This window comes from Rhipicephalus microplus, chromosome 10 (genome assembly GCF_043290135.1).
Source record: "Rhipicephalus microplus isolate Deutch F79 chromosome 10, USDA_Rmic, whole genome shotgun sequence".
Classification (NCBI taxonomy): Eukaryota; Metazoa; Arthropoda; class Arachnida; order Ixodida; family Ixodidae; genus Rhipicephalus; species Rhipicephalus microplus.
Window position 1 is genome coordinate 4,316,722 of NC_134709.1, and position 19,455 is coordinate 4,336,176.

General features: G+C 47.5%; 1 protein-coding gene across 5 annotated transcripts in view; it reads left to right on the forward strand.

Moving 5' to 3' along the window:
• LOC119180814 (uncharacterized) overlaps positions 1 to 19,455 on the forward strand; it is a 317,273-nt gene that overhangs the window by 112,407 nt on the left and 185,411 nt on the right. The window lies entirely within an intron of this gene.

The following is a 19,455-nucleotide window of genomic DNA, read 5'->3' on the forward strand; positions in this document are numbered from 1 at the left end:
ATCAAAAATATTCAGCAAAACATATCCTTTACCCAGGATTTAGTAACAGCATCTCGTTTCACGGCTGGTGAAAATCCACAAAGCAGTTAGCATTCTTATTGAAGCACAAGTGAACGTCGCATTTTGTGCATTTGAAAACGGTTTGCCCCTTGCATCCTGGCCGCTTGCACCGCTGATACAGTGTGGTTTCGACAGTTGGCCAGTGACCTGTACTGTCCGTGCTGACACTAGCGACTGGCACGGGTTTCATGGGCCCTATTTTTTTTCTTGCACTCAAGCTGCGATTCCACAGATGAGGACGGCCTGCCCCTTTTTTTCGTTGCAGTGTTTTTGTTCTCCTTCAGCAAACAGGTAGCGATGTAGAACTTGAACTTGAGGAGGTCCATCTGCTGCTTGGTAGGAACGCCTACTGCATCACAGTCACGTCTGTTAAGCAGCCAGGCGACAACGACGACCATATCCACAAAATGAAAAAAAATCTTAAGGTAAAACTTTTTGGACCTTACATGGATTCTGTAATATGCAATCAGTGCATCCAGCTGGTCCACGCCTCCCATGAACTTGTTGTAGATGCTGACCGCACTTGGGCATTCAACCTGTACGGTCATCTTTTTTGAGCGTTCCCACCTGCCAACAGACGTAACTGGCTCAGCACCTGCGAACGTGCTCAACGTTGTGACCGCTCGGTTATCGTACCACTTGAGTGCAATTAGTTTTGTGGCATCAACCACCGTCTCGAATTCTTCGAAGGATCCTCGGCCCTTTTTCTTGAGGCTTGCATCAGAAGGCAGAGGACAACCTTGCAGTCGATTAGCACGGACTGTGCCAAGACAGTGGACATCTTTTTTTGATAATGAGCTAAAGAGCTTCAGGGACGTAAACCAATTATCGCAGAAAAGAAGATGGTTCAGTCCTGGCTGAATGTTTGGGAAAGCTTGAGTACTATATCGCCACTGGCACCAATGTCGGGCTCCCCAGGGACAGCATCAATCCTTCCTGTGTATATTTCGAAAGAGTGCACCATGCCCTGTGGGTCGCACAGCAGAAAAACTTTGTAACCCCATTTGTGGGGTTTGCTGGGAATGTATTGCTCTAGGCTTGAGCGTCCCTTGAACGGTACCATTTGCTCGTCGACACACAGGGCTTGTGTTTTTGGGATACCTTGAAATTTCGGCAGGAGGAAGTCAATAACTGGCCGAACCTTGAAAAGACGGTCCTTGTGTGGATCATTTGGTGGCGGCATGTCATCATTGTTGTTGAAATGCAAATTTGCTTTGATTGCCTCCCAGCGATCACGTGACATCGTGTCGGCCACCGTGCGGACTCCGGACTCGGCCGCCTAGTATAGCCGACTTCTTGGGAGTCGACAGATCGACATGAATGTGACGGTGCCGAGAAATTGATCTAGCTCATCACGAGACAGAGCAAGTCCTTTGTTAGGATTTTTCTGCGTCGCAAACACATTGCTCTGCTCAACGATGTGATTCATGAAGTTGTCATCAAAAAAGTCCTTGAAATATTCGATAGGAGCTCGTACAGTGTCAGCCTCAGGAAGAGCGCTTTCCCAGGGTGGTACTTCTCGCTGTTCTTGACAACCGGTTTTTTTCCATCGCACCGCACGTTTTCGAGAGGCACTTGGTTCATCTACCGCATCTTCGTCTTCATCCTCACTGCTAGATGAAGACACTCGAGCTTGTGTATGATGATAGGGAACAACATCGTCGTCTTCGCTGTCACTGAGACAGCTGTCATCACTTTTGTCTTCAGGTGGCAAGCGCGTACGAAGCCCCCTTTTCCCATAAAACGAGCGGGAGTCCATCTCCTGTCAAGAAATGAAAAACTAAATTATCATACCGTCAGTCACCACTTGCGCAAACGCCGGATGTCGCGAATTCGCGACATACCATGAAAGCAAGGATTGTGCAACAAAAAATGTACTTCAAAACGATGTAACATGTCATATTCAATCTCTTGGATGCGTGCACACCGAAAAAAATTTATAGTAGATTGAACTTACGTCACTCCGGCAGAAAACAACGAAGAAATGAGAGCTGTTGCACGTGCTTCGCGCTCACCGCCAACTCGGACACAACACTGGGTCCTAGCTTGGAATACCTTACCTGAGATGGCGCTAGATGTCTCGTACTGAAAGCTACGTTCGCCGCGAAGACGTGACAGCCGGCGCTGAAGGCAGTAGGCGTGTGGTAAGTTGCTTGGTCGGCCTTTTCCGGTATGTCGCGAATTCGCGACAACCGGCAGTAAAGGGTTAATTAAAACTGCCAACGTAGCTGACGCACTCGCGCAATGCACCGCGGACGACACCAAACCCTCACGGAGAAGCCACAACTACATGGGCAAATTTATCCACTAAATTTGGTGACAGTCTGGCAACAACCACCCCAAAGTCTGGCAACTGACTTATGCAACGCCAAACAGAACCTTGCCGAAAGAGCAAGCAAAAATAAATTAATAAAGCTAAAGGGATAGAAAAAAAAACGGTGGAAAAGAAAGAAACAAAGAAGGCTGCCCAGCTGCACACTGCATCTATACTTGGTACATTTCTGCTTACACACACACACACACACACACACACACACACACACACACACACACACACACACACACCGCAGGTCGCGGGTTCAAATCCCGGCTGTGGCGGCTGCATTTCCGATGGAGGCGGAAATGTTGTAGGCCCGTGTACTCAGATTTGGGTGCACGTTAAAGAACCCCGGGTGGTCAAAATTTCCGGAGCCCTCCACTACGGCGTCTCTCATAATCAAATGGTGGTTTTGGGACGTTAAACCCCACATATCATCATCAACACACGCACGCACGCACGCACACACACAAACACACACACATACAAACGCACACACACACACAAACGCACGCACGCACACACACACAAACGCACGCACACACACACACACACACACACACACACACACACACACACACAGACACAGAGAGAGAAAGAGAGGTTCTACAGCAATAGACTTTCAACATAGACATAGGTTAATAATAAAGGTAACAGATCACTGTTCCCGGCGAAAGTGTACTCGTGAGCTTATCTCTGCTAAAATGTGAATAGATGTTTAGGCTTTCGATGGAAAATATATTCCTGCTCATGGCAAGTTATCTTTTCGCCCACTTTTCTTTCTTCACATTTACCTTACAATTCGGTCTAGTAAATTCCCCTTAACTTTCCTTGGCATTATTGTCTGTTATATTTTTTCATGCACTTTTCTTTCTTCTTTCTTCTTATTTACATTCCATTGGCTCTAATAACTTCCCCTGTACATTCCTTGGCATTACTGTCTGTTATATCTCATATATATATATATATATATAATCTGGCTGATACGCCATGCGTTGCAGCTCCCATGAACAGTATAGAGCGCCAGTTTCCTCTTGTGTACTTTTTATTGCTGGCAGAGGTTACTGCACCGTATTATTGAGTCATATCTGGGCCAGTAGACCTGCGGAACCGCTGTTAATCGCAGCCCTGTCGTATAGGAGCGGCGTTTTGAACGCGTGGCCGCGAACTGGCTGATGAATGGCTTCGCGAGCGGCTTCGTTCTTGACCGCCCAGAGCCTTTGTTGGCGCTCGCCTCGTTCTCCACTGGCCGACTGCGCGAGACAGCACCGAGACGTGTTGCTTCGAGATGTTCAACATTCCCTCCGCCTCGTTCTTCTCTCTGTTTACTTTTTTTTTTCGGAGACGCTCCTTCGAGCCAGGCAGATTCCCGTTACATAATGGGAGGCCCTCACTGGACTGACCCACATCGGACTTTGGTCATTGACGCCATTCACTCGCTCGCTCGTTTCACGCGGTCGATGTATTCTACGACACAATTCATCATCGCGATCGATGCCGTATATAAAAGGCAGGGGCGCACACACGGACGTAAGAAAGAATGCACGACACCGCAAACTTTTTTTCTTGTGGCCGTGTTTGTACGCCCGGTCTTTTACCTCACCAAAATACCAGAAGCGAGCGCGTTATCATCTCCGGGCGTTTCTCGTCTTTCTTCGTGACGCACTGAAGAACGGTGATTACCGTGACGTCAACACGTTGTCGATCGGCCCACATTCGCGAAATATCAGTCGCAAATTGTATTCGACACTGTTTCGCCCTGCTGCTGCGCATCGATCCCGAGCGACTTCATTCTGTGCGTTTCCGACTACGCAAGCGGAAATGTAGTCGTGACGAGAGTGAAATGTTGATAAGCTTCAACTCTTACTGCTGTCACTGTACACGTGCTATGTGAATAAATAAGTGGCGAGAAGGAAGAGTAGCGAATAGAAAGAATGCACTCTCTCGTGTTTGAACGCGGGGCGGCTCTTTAAAATCAGTTATTACCTTCTAGCTCAGGCTCCAAGTTTTTCGACGCCATGTGACGGTTTTACCGAGTACTGCCGTACCCCTTTCGGGCTAGACTGCCTGGAAGCAAAGCGACGGTTCCAAGTGCTACGAGGCCAGAGGGCATACATCACCTAATGGCGACGCCAGTGGGGCCAGCACCTCATCATATAACGATGTTAGTGACCCTTCACCTCGAGGAACAATTGGGACACCAAGTCAAGGAACTGTGCCGCGTCATCGCAGAGTGGTCCTGCCGAAGCTACAGATTCCGACGTTTTCCGGCGCACCTCGCGATTGGCAGTCCTTCTGGGATCACTTCAGCGCAACGATACACCTAAACGAGGAACTTCTGTAGACTGAGAAGTTCAAGTGCCTGCAGTCGTACTTAAGCAGTCGTACATCGCTATCAAGACTTTGACGGAGCGATTTGGTCGGCGCTTCATGTTCATTAACGAGCACGTTGACCATCTCATCGCCTTAGCACTGGTCAATCTCAGCCGATGTTGGGAACTTTCGGCTGCTATACGACAACGTCCAGTTTCGAGTCTGCATTGACTGGCACGGGCGTCTCACTTGACCAGTACGACGTTGTCCTCAACCGCGTGCTAATGAAGGGCTACCTTGATGAACTCGTGATACTCTATCGCCAGATGGTAAAAGAAGCGTCGTAGGATACGTCTGCCCTCGCGACCCCTGGAGAGACAGAGAGCTCGCCACGCAGCAGAAAAAATCAAGTTCCTGCGCATCCAGAATGAAATCAGATCGGAAGGCAGGTTAGGACGAATGCAGTCAGCTTTCTCGCGTTTGTTACCGGAAGACATCGTTCAACGTCCGCCAAAGCCAGTGAGCCATGTGCCAACGACGTTGCCTCGCTGCCGAGTATGTTGCAGTTACGGAAAAAGCTTGCTCCTTATGCAGTGACTCTCGTCACACCACGGCGGAGTGCAACACCCAGCTCTCAGCAGATGAAAAAAAAAAAGCAGCATATGCCAAGGGTTAATGATGGAGAGTGGGACGAAGCATCCGACCGTCCATTCGTTCTTGCTTCCGTCCGTTCATGCGTCCGTCTGTGTGACCGTCCGTGCGTCCATCCGCCCGTCTGTGCATGCGTCTGTTCGTGCGTCCGCACGTCCGTCCGTGCGTCTGTCCCTGCGTTCGTCCATGAATCCGCCCCTGCGTCCGTACATGCGTCCATCCGTCCGTGCAGCCATCCGCGCGTCCGTCCATGCATCTGTCTCTTTGTCCGTTCGTACATCTAGTCAACACTCCTAGTCAACACTCAATCTCGCATCTTTTCATCATATATTCCGCATATAGAAGCACCGCCATCCAGCGGACATTCCAAGGAATAAACGAGAGGTGGTACACGCACACTTTCTTACGGCTTGCGCTTCTTGTCTACTTCCCACCTTTAACCACCTCGAGTTCATGGTATGTACTAGTTCACTGTATTCATCGCACTGTGGCCCAACGCTCGCTAAACATTTCTAAAACCAAGTAGGTTACGCCTAGCGAGTATAACGTAGCAACCCTTTCTTGTCATATAGTGCTCAATGTACATGCCAATGGCTGCTAATTGGGAATGCGAGACAGGGGAATGCGGCTTTTAGTTAACGCGCACGCTGCGAATTTTTCATTGTTCACCAAAGCACAGGAGAAATCTCCCACCGGCACCACCTTGCAGGTCAAAGCGTAAGACTGTTTACGCACTACGACAACGACGAGGGATGAACGGGGGCCGCTTTAAAGAGCTTCGCCCCTAAAACGGGCTCGTGTGCGCCGTGATCGATGCTGCTATCGCTTCGGCAGGATCAACAACATGGCACAATTATGTCAGCGTGCGTGAAGCAGCAAGTACCGTCGTCGACATTTGACGATTCTGTGTGAGTTGTTCTGGCCTGCTGCACCAATTCGTATGGACGCGACGAATCAGGACGATCCTTGAGTGACGCTTTTAGTGACATCAGCCCCGAGCGCAATGCAGTCCTACTGCAAACAGGATGGATGTGAACTGAGTGCGGTTCCCGAAGGCCTCTCGTGCACATTTATTAAAGCAGACTTCTCAAGGTACCTCAGATGCCCGGTTATGAGAACCGCAGAACGTTCTTTGGTAACGTTTGGCTGCTCGAAGCCCCGCGAAGTAATGCGCACTCGAGGCGTAATACCGTGGAGGCCTTGGAGGCACCTGAAGTGTGTACGACCACAAACCCACCGATCAACAGTACAGAATTTTGACGTTGCGGACAACTGTCATCCCGACACATAGAGCCCACACAAATAAGTGTGCTACTTTGAAGGTAGCAACTGGAAGGATAGTGATCTGATGGTCGTGATCCTGTGATCTGACGGCCGTATAAACCACGTTTGAATGGGCAGTTCAGAGAACAACAGAAGCAGCAGAAAATTTACGTACTAACGCGTTATTTTTGAGTTGTTGCACCACTTCCCTTCATGACTGCGATGATTCTGCGATGCAGCGTTTGGACATCAGAGTCGAGCCATCCTTTGAGGAAAAGGACCAGACTCCGGGGAACCTTCAGGCATTAGGCATCTTGATATCAAGTTAGGCGGGTGCTACAAAGTTCGGCTGAAACCACAAGTTTCATGGATACACTCAGGCAGCGATAATCGATGATCAGGTAAACGCTATAGTTGCCATTGGACTGGTTCAAGGAACAATCTGAAAGCGGAGTTAAGCGAAGAACAAACAAGGCGACTCAAAGTACCACAGCCACAAGACGCCTCATCATGCAGACATACAGAAAAAGGCTGTCGCGTCAAGGCTTCGTGCTGTGTGACGCCTCGTCGCATGCGCTAGATCATCCCTGCCACAACGATGCCCTGATGAAGGGCTCAAAGCTCGACGCTGACGTTATGCAGCTGCTGCTCATCTTCCAGAGCTAACTAGTTGTCCATTGGAAGTTCGTGGGAGATACTTGCTGGGGAGACTGGTCAGAGCGCGTCAACCGCTCGACAGAAAACGCACTGAGATGGTCATCTGTACAATGGTCTGAACGCCGAAGGCCTCGTTGCTGTTAGTTATGAAGTGTGTTCCTGTGCTCAATGCTACAATAGCTGAATGAAGTTGTGAGTGCACCCATGAGAGAACGATATTGCGCGCATGCTTTAGGGTGACTAGCTCCTGGAAAGGCAAATAATGCGACTGGTTCATTATATATATATATATATATATATATATATATATATATATATATATATATATATATATATATATATATATATATATATATATATATATATATATATATATATATATATATATATATATCAGTCACTTAGACCTAACTAGTGACCGCCTTGGCCCCTTTGGAATATGTTGCCAATAAATGCGTACGGGCGGCAACATGGAAGAAGAGCATAGGAGAGAAGAAAAAAAAGCGTTTGAACATGAGCAGTCGAATAAACACGGAGTTCTTGCTGTAAAGCTTATTACGAGACAGTCGCCACAGTGCGAGCGTCGAAGAGACGCAGTAAAACGCCCGCCTAGTCCTTGGCTCTTACACCCTGTATATGCGTTTAGAAGAAACTTGAAAAGCGCTAACGACGAATACGAAACACACACAACAACAAGACAGCAGAACAGGTTGTTGTCAGGAAGGGAGCCACAAAACACTGCAAGTGTCCTTACATGCCTCTATTTCACACAGCTTTTACAAATAAAGGCAGACCAAAACGAGAACGCGAAATTATCAAGCCTTACGTGATAAAGAAAGCATGCGATTTGTGCGTCAGCTGCGCATTTTCGGTATTGAAAAAAAAATAAACTGGCTTTTCTTTCGACACACTTTAAATTTGATATGCTATAGTTTGTCTCAATATCTCACTTTCGAAGACTGACCCACGCAATCTCTTGTGGGATGAAGTGTGTATATGCTTGACGCGCGGGTAGACACCAAAATGTTCGGTACGAATAAACGCCAGTTGCAAGTAAAGCGCCCGTCCCGTTGTATGAGTTTCGTCACTGATGTTGGACCCAAGCCAAGGGATCGTTATGCGCTTGAGCACCACGACCAAAATGAAATTACCAAACAGACTTGTCCGTGTGCGCATGTAAAAGAACCATTTCAATTCATGACTGGTCAACTAAAGCGCGCGAAACTCCCACGTGACGCCTCGTATGCAAGCTGCTGACAGATAATGAAAATCAGCGGCCCAAGTGGTATACACGCAGTGCTCGCCACCCGGCAGCCGCGTCTCGGTGCCTGATGCCAATTCAACTGCAATTACGGTCGCGTCGCGAGCGCAGGCCCGGAAAGACCATTACGGTAACGAGCCAAGTATCCCCTGCTGCAATGTGGGGTGCGCGCGGGTGCACTTGCCTACCGCATATATGTGACATGACTGTAACCAAGTCTTGGCGTTTTCTCAGCGGAGGGCGCCCTTAGTTCGGGACGGCAGCAAGTGTGCATTTCCTCACGAAGGCCGGACACTGGATGACATTTCGGAGTTAAGTACATCGTTCTGATTCACATGAGCACCTTTTTAACTACTGGACATACATCACAAATTGGAGCCGGAGTCCGGCCTTCGATTGTCTGATGAAGAAGGCGGAATCTCGGCCTACACGCTGGCACAAATCAATATTTTCGTACGTTCGTACTTTGCTTTCACCGTTCACTGGATCCCCCAAAACATCTGAGTGAGCCAGAAAGAGCAATACAATGACATAGAGAGAGAAAGAGAAAGGAAAGTCAAGCAGGTTAAAAATGACACCCTATAAATAGTCTGCTGCCCTGCAGCACTTGGGAAGGGGAAAATTATGAAAGCGAAGAAGAAGAGTTTGTGACAGTAGCAAAAGAGAGAGATAGAGAGAGAGAGAGAAAAAAAAAGAGCGTGAGGTGACCAACGTCAGAGTACTACTCAGGAACATTGTCCGCAAACTGTCACACTTTGCAACTCCGTCCGCTTGCTTGAAGAAGCCGCCACAAATTCGTCGGAGGGGCTCGAGCTATATTGAAGACCGGTTTGGCCAGTGCTGAATGTATTGATACTGCTGCGTGGCGCAATGCATTCGCCAGATGAACTTTATCCCTGCATGCATAGATGGTGCTTTGGCAAGACAAACCACATGGGATGGCTATCGATGCACGAGAGAAGGAATAGAGCAGAGGGCAAGCTATGTAGGCGCAGACGACGAGATGAGGAGACAACTGAGAGTCTCACTGTCACTGTCGCTTAGCGTTGGCAAGCGCTACTCTTTAACCTTGAGACGTGAAATTCAAGACCTATTTTAAAGCGGTAAAACAAATGGCACCTTTTTGGCCAGCTGCTGTGGCTAAGGTACTCTGCTGCTGACCAGCAGGACGCGCGATCGAATCCCGGCAGTGGTGGCTGCATTTTCGATGGAGGCGAAACTCTTGTACGCCCGTGTGCTCCGATTTAGATGCATGTTAAAGAACCTCAGCTGGTTGAAATTTCTGGAGCCCTCCACTACGGCGTCTCTCATTATCATGTACGTAGTGGTTTTGGCACGTTAGACCCTACATATCAATAAATCAAAGCGGCGAAATGGTATGATGTCTGATTGAACTTCTGGTGCGCTTGCTTTATAGTACCAAAAAGCGAGCCACGAAATTTCGATCGAGATTTTTCTGCAAAATCGATCCAGAAGCCAGTTCGAGATATTCGCGCCTTTTCTGCAACGATCAGAGCTTTTCTTGCAAGGTTATTTCAATGTTCAAGGGGTGGCTTACTGACCCATCAGCTGTAACGTTGTTTTGTACAAGATTTCGCTGCGTAAAGACGCACGCACACTGGCCCAACTGGCCCCCGAGTCGGAACGCCCTATTATGTCAATGTGCGAGGCTGAATTCGCGCCGCTATCTTACGTGACTATATATTCCAGTGCTCGCACTTACGGCCTTGTAAATGTGCACCGGGTTCTCCCTTCCCCACGAAGTGATGAGTACTGGTACACCCAGCTTCTAAAAATTATGTCTTATGGCCTTGTGGGTACTTTGCAACTGCACATTTTGTAGTCGTCCCAAGAAAGTTCACAACTGGTTCTAAAAATGCCGCACCTTCAGCTTTCGCAGTGGCCGTGCCGTGTGCTCCTCGCAGTCCTCGTGGTTTTTTTTATTTTTTATTTTTCTTCAACCTCGCTTTAGAAAACAACACTCATCATTTGGCGCATTATCTGTGGCATGAATGTTCACGAATTCTATCATTGTTCTTGAGAGAGTCACTCTTCTTTTTAGAGCGCCTTATTTGTTTTTCCTATATTATGCGTCCCCGTACATGTGCTCCGTCATGACACAAGTCATAGGCACTGAGCGAAATGACGAGCGTATTTTTCTAATATTCCTTTTTCTTGATGCTTGGGCTATAAAGTGTTGTCCCATTGGCTTGTTGCGACCAAGTTTGCTGCATGAGGAAATAATTTATCAGTTGCAGTCTAGCGTGTTTTCCCTTCGTGCCCGTCTATGTGTGCTCTAGCCTTTCATAACGTCAAGCATGCGGCTTACCTCCAGTCAGTACAACACCGCGGCGGCCTTCCTGGCGGTTTCTGTGTGGACGAAGAGCAAATAGTCACGATGTGTTCTTACCACGGGTGTCTCGCACCCGATTTTCTGCGCCTTTTTTTTTTAAGGTAGACCGCTCGTATATGCGGCACAAATATAAGTTCACTTGGAATTGTGCGCGTTTGCCGTATTCAACATGCTGTGGCTGGTGTAGGTAAGCACAAAAAGCCCCTGCGCTGGGAACGTGCAACCATGCAAGCAAGTTTCCTCCAAGGGACGATCAAGAAAGGATTCCAAATAAAAAAAAATACCAAGAACTGAGCAGGAAAATGTCTCTGAAACCTCGGCACTTGACAGTCGCGCATGTTTATCTTTTTCCTTCGAGGAATAATTCTCGTTCTACCCAGGGACACTTTTTTTTCTTTTGTGACTTGCGCACGTTATGACGTCACGAAGCGAGTCGCGGAGCTTCAAGAGGCGTCGAATAGACTGTTATTCGCAACAGTGCCTCCTCCATTTTTTCATAGGAGAGGCGCTGTTTGGAGTCAGCTGCCAGTTTGTTTATTCTCTACTGCATATGATGTAGGCATACATAGTAACCACTTTATCTCACTGGTTCTATGTGACTTCTATAAACTGGATATGAAGTTTAACCACTTCATCCCACCATTGTAAGAGGGAAAAACGGTGCCAAATAGACGAGATGAACGAAGAAACACATAGGATGAGCGCTGACTCAAAACTTACTGTTCAGTCATAGAGGTTGCCTAAACATACCTACGTATGCCTCACTGGCATCTGAATGATAACGTGAGTATTTGTCGAGCTAGAAACATAATTAGGACTAAATAACTAAACCACGGTAACGAACAAAAAAAAAAAACATTGGCGGCTAGTATACAGTGCGCGGGGACCAAAACGCACTTGGTGTGCCTCAAGTAACGGCGTTCGTTTTTTTTCTTTTTTTAAATTGAGCTGAGTAATATTTGGGACACCCCTGTATACGTGTGTATAAGTGTCGAGACGCTGCTTCCACCGCCCTCCCCCTTTTTTCTTCTGCCTTCGTGCGAAGCGGCCTTGTGTTTGTTAAAATCTGACCTAGCTATAGTGCGCCTCTTTTCTGTGCACCTCTCGCAAAGAACAGCGAAGAAAAACGAGGCAAGGATTGCAGGACTAGACCTCGTTGTTATCTGGGTGCGCACGCTATCGGAGGCGGCTTCGCCTGCGCGTCGATGATTTGCCGGCGAGGTGTAAAAAAAAAAAAAAGCGTTTCCAGCGTGTCTGGGATCTCGCTCTATTTCTCACGCAAAAAAAAAAAAAAAGCCATCCGAGGCAACCACCTCTCGTTCCCAAGAAAATAGCGGAATTGTTATTCCTGGCGAATAATTGTTTTTCTGCGTTTTCCAGCCGTGCAGGCTCACAACGACGGGCATTTATATTCGGAGGAGAACTACACCATGAGAAAATTTTGTGTTTTTCTTTTTTTAATTCCATTTGTTTATATGTCTATTCTTATTCTTCTTTCTCTCTGTGTTTATTTCTCGCTTGCGTCTTCTATTTCAGTTTGTGCACGGGGTTTTGTTTGTGTTGCGCTAAGCGACGACAGAATACGACAGCCTGGGCCCCTATAGAGGGCTCCGCGCTTAATATCATCATCAAGGCGCCAGAAAAACAAAACTCTTTGGCGCTTGTGCTTGCTATGGATGACTATGCGACATGTGGTTCTGCCTGCGTTACGCCAAGTGACGGCAACAACTTACGACGTTCCTATAACACTCCTCATGTGAGTTGATATTTAAGCAATACTCGTGTTTACTCTTACGCTGTTGATAATCAAGTGTTTTGCATTGTTTGAGCATTTCGAGTTTATATATTGTTTCTTTTCACGTCTATTATTAATATCCGACCACACTCTTAGAAAAAAGTAGTAGTACTTGCTATCTTTGGGGTAGGAATGGTTTGTCACATGTTACAGCCTTGGTAGTAAGCGCAGTGTGTAACGGCGAGGGTGGTAACAGTTGTAACTACCTTTGCTGTTACTACCAGCATTTAGTAACTGTTATTACCCTAGCCGTTACCACTCATGGGTAGAAACTTTTAAGAAACAAGTAGTAACCGATACTACCCCATTCATTTGTTTAGGCATATTATTTTGTCATTGCATGGTTGGTCAATCATTGTCTCAGTAATACACAACTTTGGGTAATCATGCGTGGTGTGCCATGAACGCGAAGAATACATAGTAATGTCCCTTCTGCTAGGGACCTTTGAGGAAAATAAATAAATAATTAATTAATTAATTAAATAATAAGTTCCTTATTTTTTTACGCTACAGTATGATGTAAGCGTGGGGTATGTGTATCACCTACTTTGCAGATGCATGTCTGGCACAGGGAAGCATTTGTGTTTCAGAATGAATTATAGCAAATGTGAATCTAGAGCACTATATCATACCACCTAGTTACGTGTGTTGTGGACGTAGCAAAAGACTTTTAATCAGCCCTACTTATGAAAAAAGTATATGTCATAGCTATTTATTATAAGAGGGCCACAAAGCATTATGTACAGTGGCCTAAACAAGGTACCATACCCATTAACATAGTATCAGTGCATTTCAATGCTTCACATGGCTAATATATCATCCGTTAAAATGTAATATTCGTTTTGGGGGTTAGACGTCCCAGAACAACGATAATATTTGGAAGCACGCCGCACTGGAATAATTGTGACCGTCCTCCGGAATAATTGTGACCAAAAAATTTTGATCCGCTGGTCTTGTTAGTTTGCTGTAATTTACTAAGCTTTTTGTGTTTGTCTAATACAACGCGTGTATCACTTGCTTATGGTTTGTTAGTTTGTGGTTCTCCGTTTCGACAATATCAGAATGACTTTTACATATCTCGGTTGCGTAATTTAAAACAAAATGTTTTTTTGTTTCTTGGTCTATCTTCCGCGTCATTTTTTCGTTTAATGATGATATAAACGTCGAGACGATTATATCATCCGGGTAGGCAAAATGTAGTAACGGAGCAAGAAAGGTGGTAACGGCTGCAGTTACTACCTCTTTCACTCCAATTACTGTTTACGGTTGTAACGGTTGCAGCTAGTGGCTCTTTACTAACGTAGGTGGTAAACAGGTAGCAAAAGGGTAGTAACGCTCCAGGAAAGACAGTAAGTGCTGCAGTTACTACCTACTTGCTTGCAGTTAGCGCACACACACACCAAGTCGCCTCGGGTCTGTGCTTTCCCGAGGAAGATAGAAGTAACCGCGCTGCTCGCGCGCCCACTTGTTTTGCAGCGAAAGTTCACAACTCGGGTCACGCGCAGTTGTCCGCCGCCGCCGGTGTCCGTAACCACATCGCGTGAAAATATTAAAAAAAACCTAGCATCAATGACGCAGTGGGGCTCGAACCCTTGGGTCCCTTGGGTGCCAGCTCAATATTCTACCACTGAGCCACACCGGTGCTTGCAACGTGTTGGCAAACTTTCTTTAGGCAGGCTTCATGTCGGGAAAGCAATTGCGTTAATGGGACTTATAAGGTGTTTTAAAACAGTGAAAGAACAACCAGTCGTCGCACAATGCGAATAGCGTAACGAGTGGGTCGTCTAATGATCCAACCCTCTACAAAAGCTTGTTTTTTTCACCTATTAACTGTGGCGCATACCCACTTCAGCCATAATTCCTCATCGTCCACTGCAAGAACCATTGGCACAAGATTACTTGAAAGTGTTTAGCGGATACCACGCTTCTTAAAAGAATGACGAAAAATTGCATAGTGAACGCCGGCCTACTACCCAAACAATTTTATTATTAATGCCCTTGCGGGTATCAAGCAAGTGGGTTTGTAGTAGTTCCCCAATGAGTGTTTTGAAAGGCTCTGAAGGGCCGCTCTTCTAGCTTTCGCTGTGGCTGTGCGGCGTCTTCCACGCAAGTCTGGTGTTTTTTTATTTTATACCATTCCGCTTAACGCTCATTAAGCTTCTTATTCTTACATCCCTTACATCAATAACACATGTTTTTGATGATGCATGCTTGTTATTGGCAGTGAGCATGTGTGTTTTTTTCTCATTCGTTGAAATACAAGGCTATGAGCCAGCGTGTAAATATGGAAGTGCTGACCTGCGTGAAAGTCGTTTCAGCAAGTGACAGCAGCGCGAAAGTTGAAAAAAAAAATAGCATACGCGAGTGAAGCGTGCGGGGCGCATAATGCGAAAAACGTGCGTCCAAGGTCTTCGCGTCCCTGAACGAGCAAAAGCGTCAAGACTCGGCTCGCAAACGGACGCACCTTGAAGCGTGGAGTGGCGATTGCATCGTGCCGCGCAGAAACGGATAAAACGAAGCGAATCCGCCGCGCTCTGTGTAACTGCATGCTCGCCGCAGTGCATGCAGGGACGGTTCCCACGCCCTTTGGCGCGATCTTTCGGACGATCGCGGAGTGTTCGTATATTGCGAGGAACCTAGAAGAAGACGTCCCTCGGACGTCCTCTATCGAGGGACGGACGTCTGTTTCAAGCGAGGGCTGCGTCGGCCGCCATCCGCGCGAAAGATGATCCGTGTAAGGTTTGACGTGCGAAAAACGCGATGTAAACATGAGACACGCCCTCATGTGGTATTCCAGAACTTCCACCAACTGCGTTTCTTTGCCTGAATACAAGAGCTGTTCTTTGCATTTCGCTCCCATTCAAATGCGGCCGTCGTGACCGGGAATCGAACCCGCGCCCTCGAGCTCGTCAATGCGACACCTTGTGTTGATCTACCGCGGAGGGTAAATTTGCATGCAGCGTACCTCATCTCAGCAGTAGAAGAAATAATGATGGTACGCTATGTTCGGTCATTTGCTGCACTCTTTACTTGAAAAGCGTGGCGCAAGGTTATGAACGAGTCGCGTTCTTGCTTCTTCTCGGTTCTAACCTTTTGCCACGTCCTTCAAGCAACGTGATGATTTTTTTCCGACCGCTTAGATGTGGAACGTGTGTGAACGCCGAGGCATCGCAACTTGCTTTGACTGTGAGGAAACTAGCGAAGCAATAATGTTCGTGCGCTTACCCCGCAATGCGCCATAACCTTACCGGCAAGTGAGATGTCTGCGCTATAAAAAAAAAAGGGGGGGGGGGGTATCAGTGTGTACCTTATATGATTCCTGTCTCAACTGAACGCCATCTACTATCACCTTCACTTGATCGTGCATCTGAACAGCCACCAGCTCGAAGGTTAGGAGGAAGCACTATATATACGCAGTGAGAAAAGAAGGGTGACACTAACGGGAAATCCGGTGAGGGACGATGCATGCAAGCAGTAAGTGCCAGTGTTTTCCAGTGCAAAATGTTCACTCTTTACTGATTTACTCGCCACCGGCCCACTAACGCACTATCACTATGCAGACATATTTCGAGAAGGGGCGTTTCAAATGGATGGCTTTTACCATATGGAAATGCACATTCGTGTCTCTGGTTTTAGACAAAAATTTGAGCGCTTCGGTAAATGTTTTGGATGATTACACTGCTGCTAAGCGAAAGATGATGTTTTAACGACGAACCTTTAACCCCTTCCCCAGCACAGAGTAGCCAGCCTAGCCTCCCTGTCCATTCTCTCTCTCTATAGACAGCGGTGGCGAGGATTTCTGTGGCGCATACCCGTTTATGATAAACCGTGACGTGACGTGACGTGACACGACACACACACACACACACACACACACACACACACACACACGCGCGCACACACACACACACACGCACACACACACACACGCGCACTCACACACGCACACACACATACAAAAGCATGACCGTGGTACCGTGGACGGCAGTTGTTGTCTCCGACCAAGATGTCGTCGGTTCGACTCCCATTGACGGATCTTTTTTCATTGTGTTCTAGAAAGTTACTTTTCAGACCATTTTCTTGACGGAAGTACGTCACTGAAATCTTTGTGGACCGCGGCATAAAACATTTTCGTGATAAAAAAGGGTGATTAGGGGTGACGATGGGGAGGGGAAAAAGTTGTGCGTATATAGACAAGAACCACGCAACATAATGGTTTCGCTAGTCTGCCGCCCAGTCCTGTACTCTAGAACATCTATCATACCTTATAGAAGTTGTTCACGTCGTCTGGTCACACATTGCTGGCAAAGTGACAGTCTCGCTTGGTGTCAGCAATGATCGGCGTAGACCACGCCTCGGTGTTCGAGAAGCTTCGCGATTGTAGTAGACCATTTTGCTGCGATCGGGAACAGTCAAGCTAAGTTTTAAAGGGCACGCGGCCGCCGTCGATGGCGTTGAAATCTTTCACAGCAAGTGCACAAACGTCGACGCGCTTTGCCGCTTGCAATTTTATCGATGACGGACGCTCTGTGCGCCGATATGCAGTGTACGGCGCAGATTCTTGCTCTAATTTGTGTTTCTATTTCGTGGCCTCGAGTTCGGACAAATAAAGAGCTTTACTTCGGAAAAGTCGACTGCTGCCTTCGTCAACGTAACGACCCCGTAACACCATCAAAGGTGTTCATGCGAGTGGTCACTTTGACAGTGGACCGCACTCTACATGCGAATCATATCGTAATCTCCCGAAAAAATGATCCTCTCGAAGCGCCGGACTAGGAACTGTTCTCTTTCGGTTGAAGTCAAAAGACGTAATCAACTTTCCCAACGAGACGGGCGAATTCCGTCGAAATGTTTAAGTGTGTTTAGCTTCGATCCGTAACCACAGAAGCGTGATGGCGCCTGCGGAAGAAATTGATTGATTGATTGATTGATTTGTGGGGTTTAACGTCCCAAAACCACGATATGATTATGAGAGACGCCGTAGTGGAGGGCTTCGGAAATTTTGACCACCTGGGGTTCTTTAAAGTGCACCCAAATCTGAGCACACGGGCCTACAACATTTCCGCCTCCATCGGAAATGCAGCCGCCGCAGCCGGGATTCGAACCCGCGCCCTGCGGGTCAGCAGCCGAGTACCTTAGCCACTAGACCACCGTGGCGGGGCGTGCGGAAGAAATGGTGAACCGACTGTAGCAAGGTGTTCGGTCTCTCTTCGCCCGACACCGCATTGTTCCGCCCCGACAGCTGACACCCTTTTTCGTCGCGGCCATTCGCCTCGCTTTTTCCTGCTTCGCCCCATTGTCTCTATTTGTCCGCGGCGAGAGTGACCCTGCGGAAGTCCGCGCCGGCCAGATGACGCTTTTTTGTCGGCTGCTCTTCCACACCGCTCGCCACTCGTGCTGTTTTCGCTTCTGCTTCATCAGCGGGCGGTGATCGGCAGAGGAAGAAGGCGCCTGATTTCTGCAGCCTGCATGGTAGCGAGCACGGGGCAGCGTCTTGGCATTCTAGTGACCCACGACTATATAGCTGCGCAACACACGCACGGACAAGATAAGGCGGGTAAGAAAAGCGACGTTTAACTAGCAGGAATGAATCGCTGATAAGCCACGTAGCTTGCTCATGCTTCCATGTCGCAATTAAGTAGTTGCGCTGTCTCTTCCGATGTGCGACCGCCAAAGGAATCGCTTTCAATCAGCTTCTTCGAGGGCGCTGCTTTACGATGCGTCTGGGAGCGCTGTCACGTGGTATACTTTCCATATTTGGCAGGGATCGTTTATCATTCAGAAAAACTGCGTACGCAATTCATACGTTGCTGAAAATAGCGCAGTTCGATGCACCATGTGGTTGACTACAACTGCTTTATTGATTAGAAGAGTATTTCTAGAATGTGATGTTTGTTTCACTTAATAATTGTAATGAACAAAAATATTATTGGGTAGTCCACTGTACTGTATAGGGACAATATGCAGTGGTTTTTTTTTTCGAGTAATGCTAGCGGCCGGCATCGTGCTGAGAGAGTTAACAATTAAACGCGCGTTACAATTAAACCTTTGGTTGATCAGTTGATAGTCTGAGCTTGTCCTTGTCTGCGTCTCGCCCGTGTTTTCTACCGCGCAGTATACACCAATCCTGATTTAAAATCAAAGTAAAATATTTTAAACGTGTCTGGCTGAGGTTTGTGGAGAGCATTGATAGTGCATGCACACTGCCGCGAAACCAAAAATGACCCTTTTGAGGTGCCTCAAAAGTATCTCAACATGCGTTCAACGCGCGTGAGCTTCCTTTCAAGTTATTGGAAAACGAGATTAATCGAGAGCATACTTCGTATCTGAAAATGAAAGGGCCGCTTTGGCCCCTCCGTAGAGTTCAGTCGATCTCGTGGTTCTTCCGCGTGGTCCTCGATCGGCCCCGCGCTCTCTTTTCCTGCAACCTTTCCGTTTCGCGCATGTTCTCTCGTTTTCTCATCACGGCTTCGGTGCGAAAATGTCTCCCGCGAGATCAGCAGCGCGTGCCTTGTAGCGATCCTATTCTTTCCTCGTACTCCGTAAAGGGCTCTTCTTTTACCGTCTGATCAGCAAAGGACGCGAAAGAAACCAACAGCCGTAGTGTTTGTCGAGGAAGTCAAAATGGGAGGAACATTTCCTCACGATAACGCTCGGAGAAAGCACCTGCGATGAGGATTCGCGGCAATGCTCAGATTACTGCAGGGTTTAGCTTTGCGTGCTGCACTTGTGCCGCAGATCCGCGTGATGTCGGCTAAGAGCTCTGTAAAGTGTACATTCGTAAG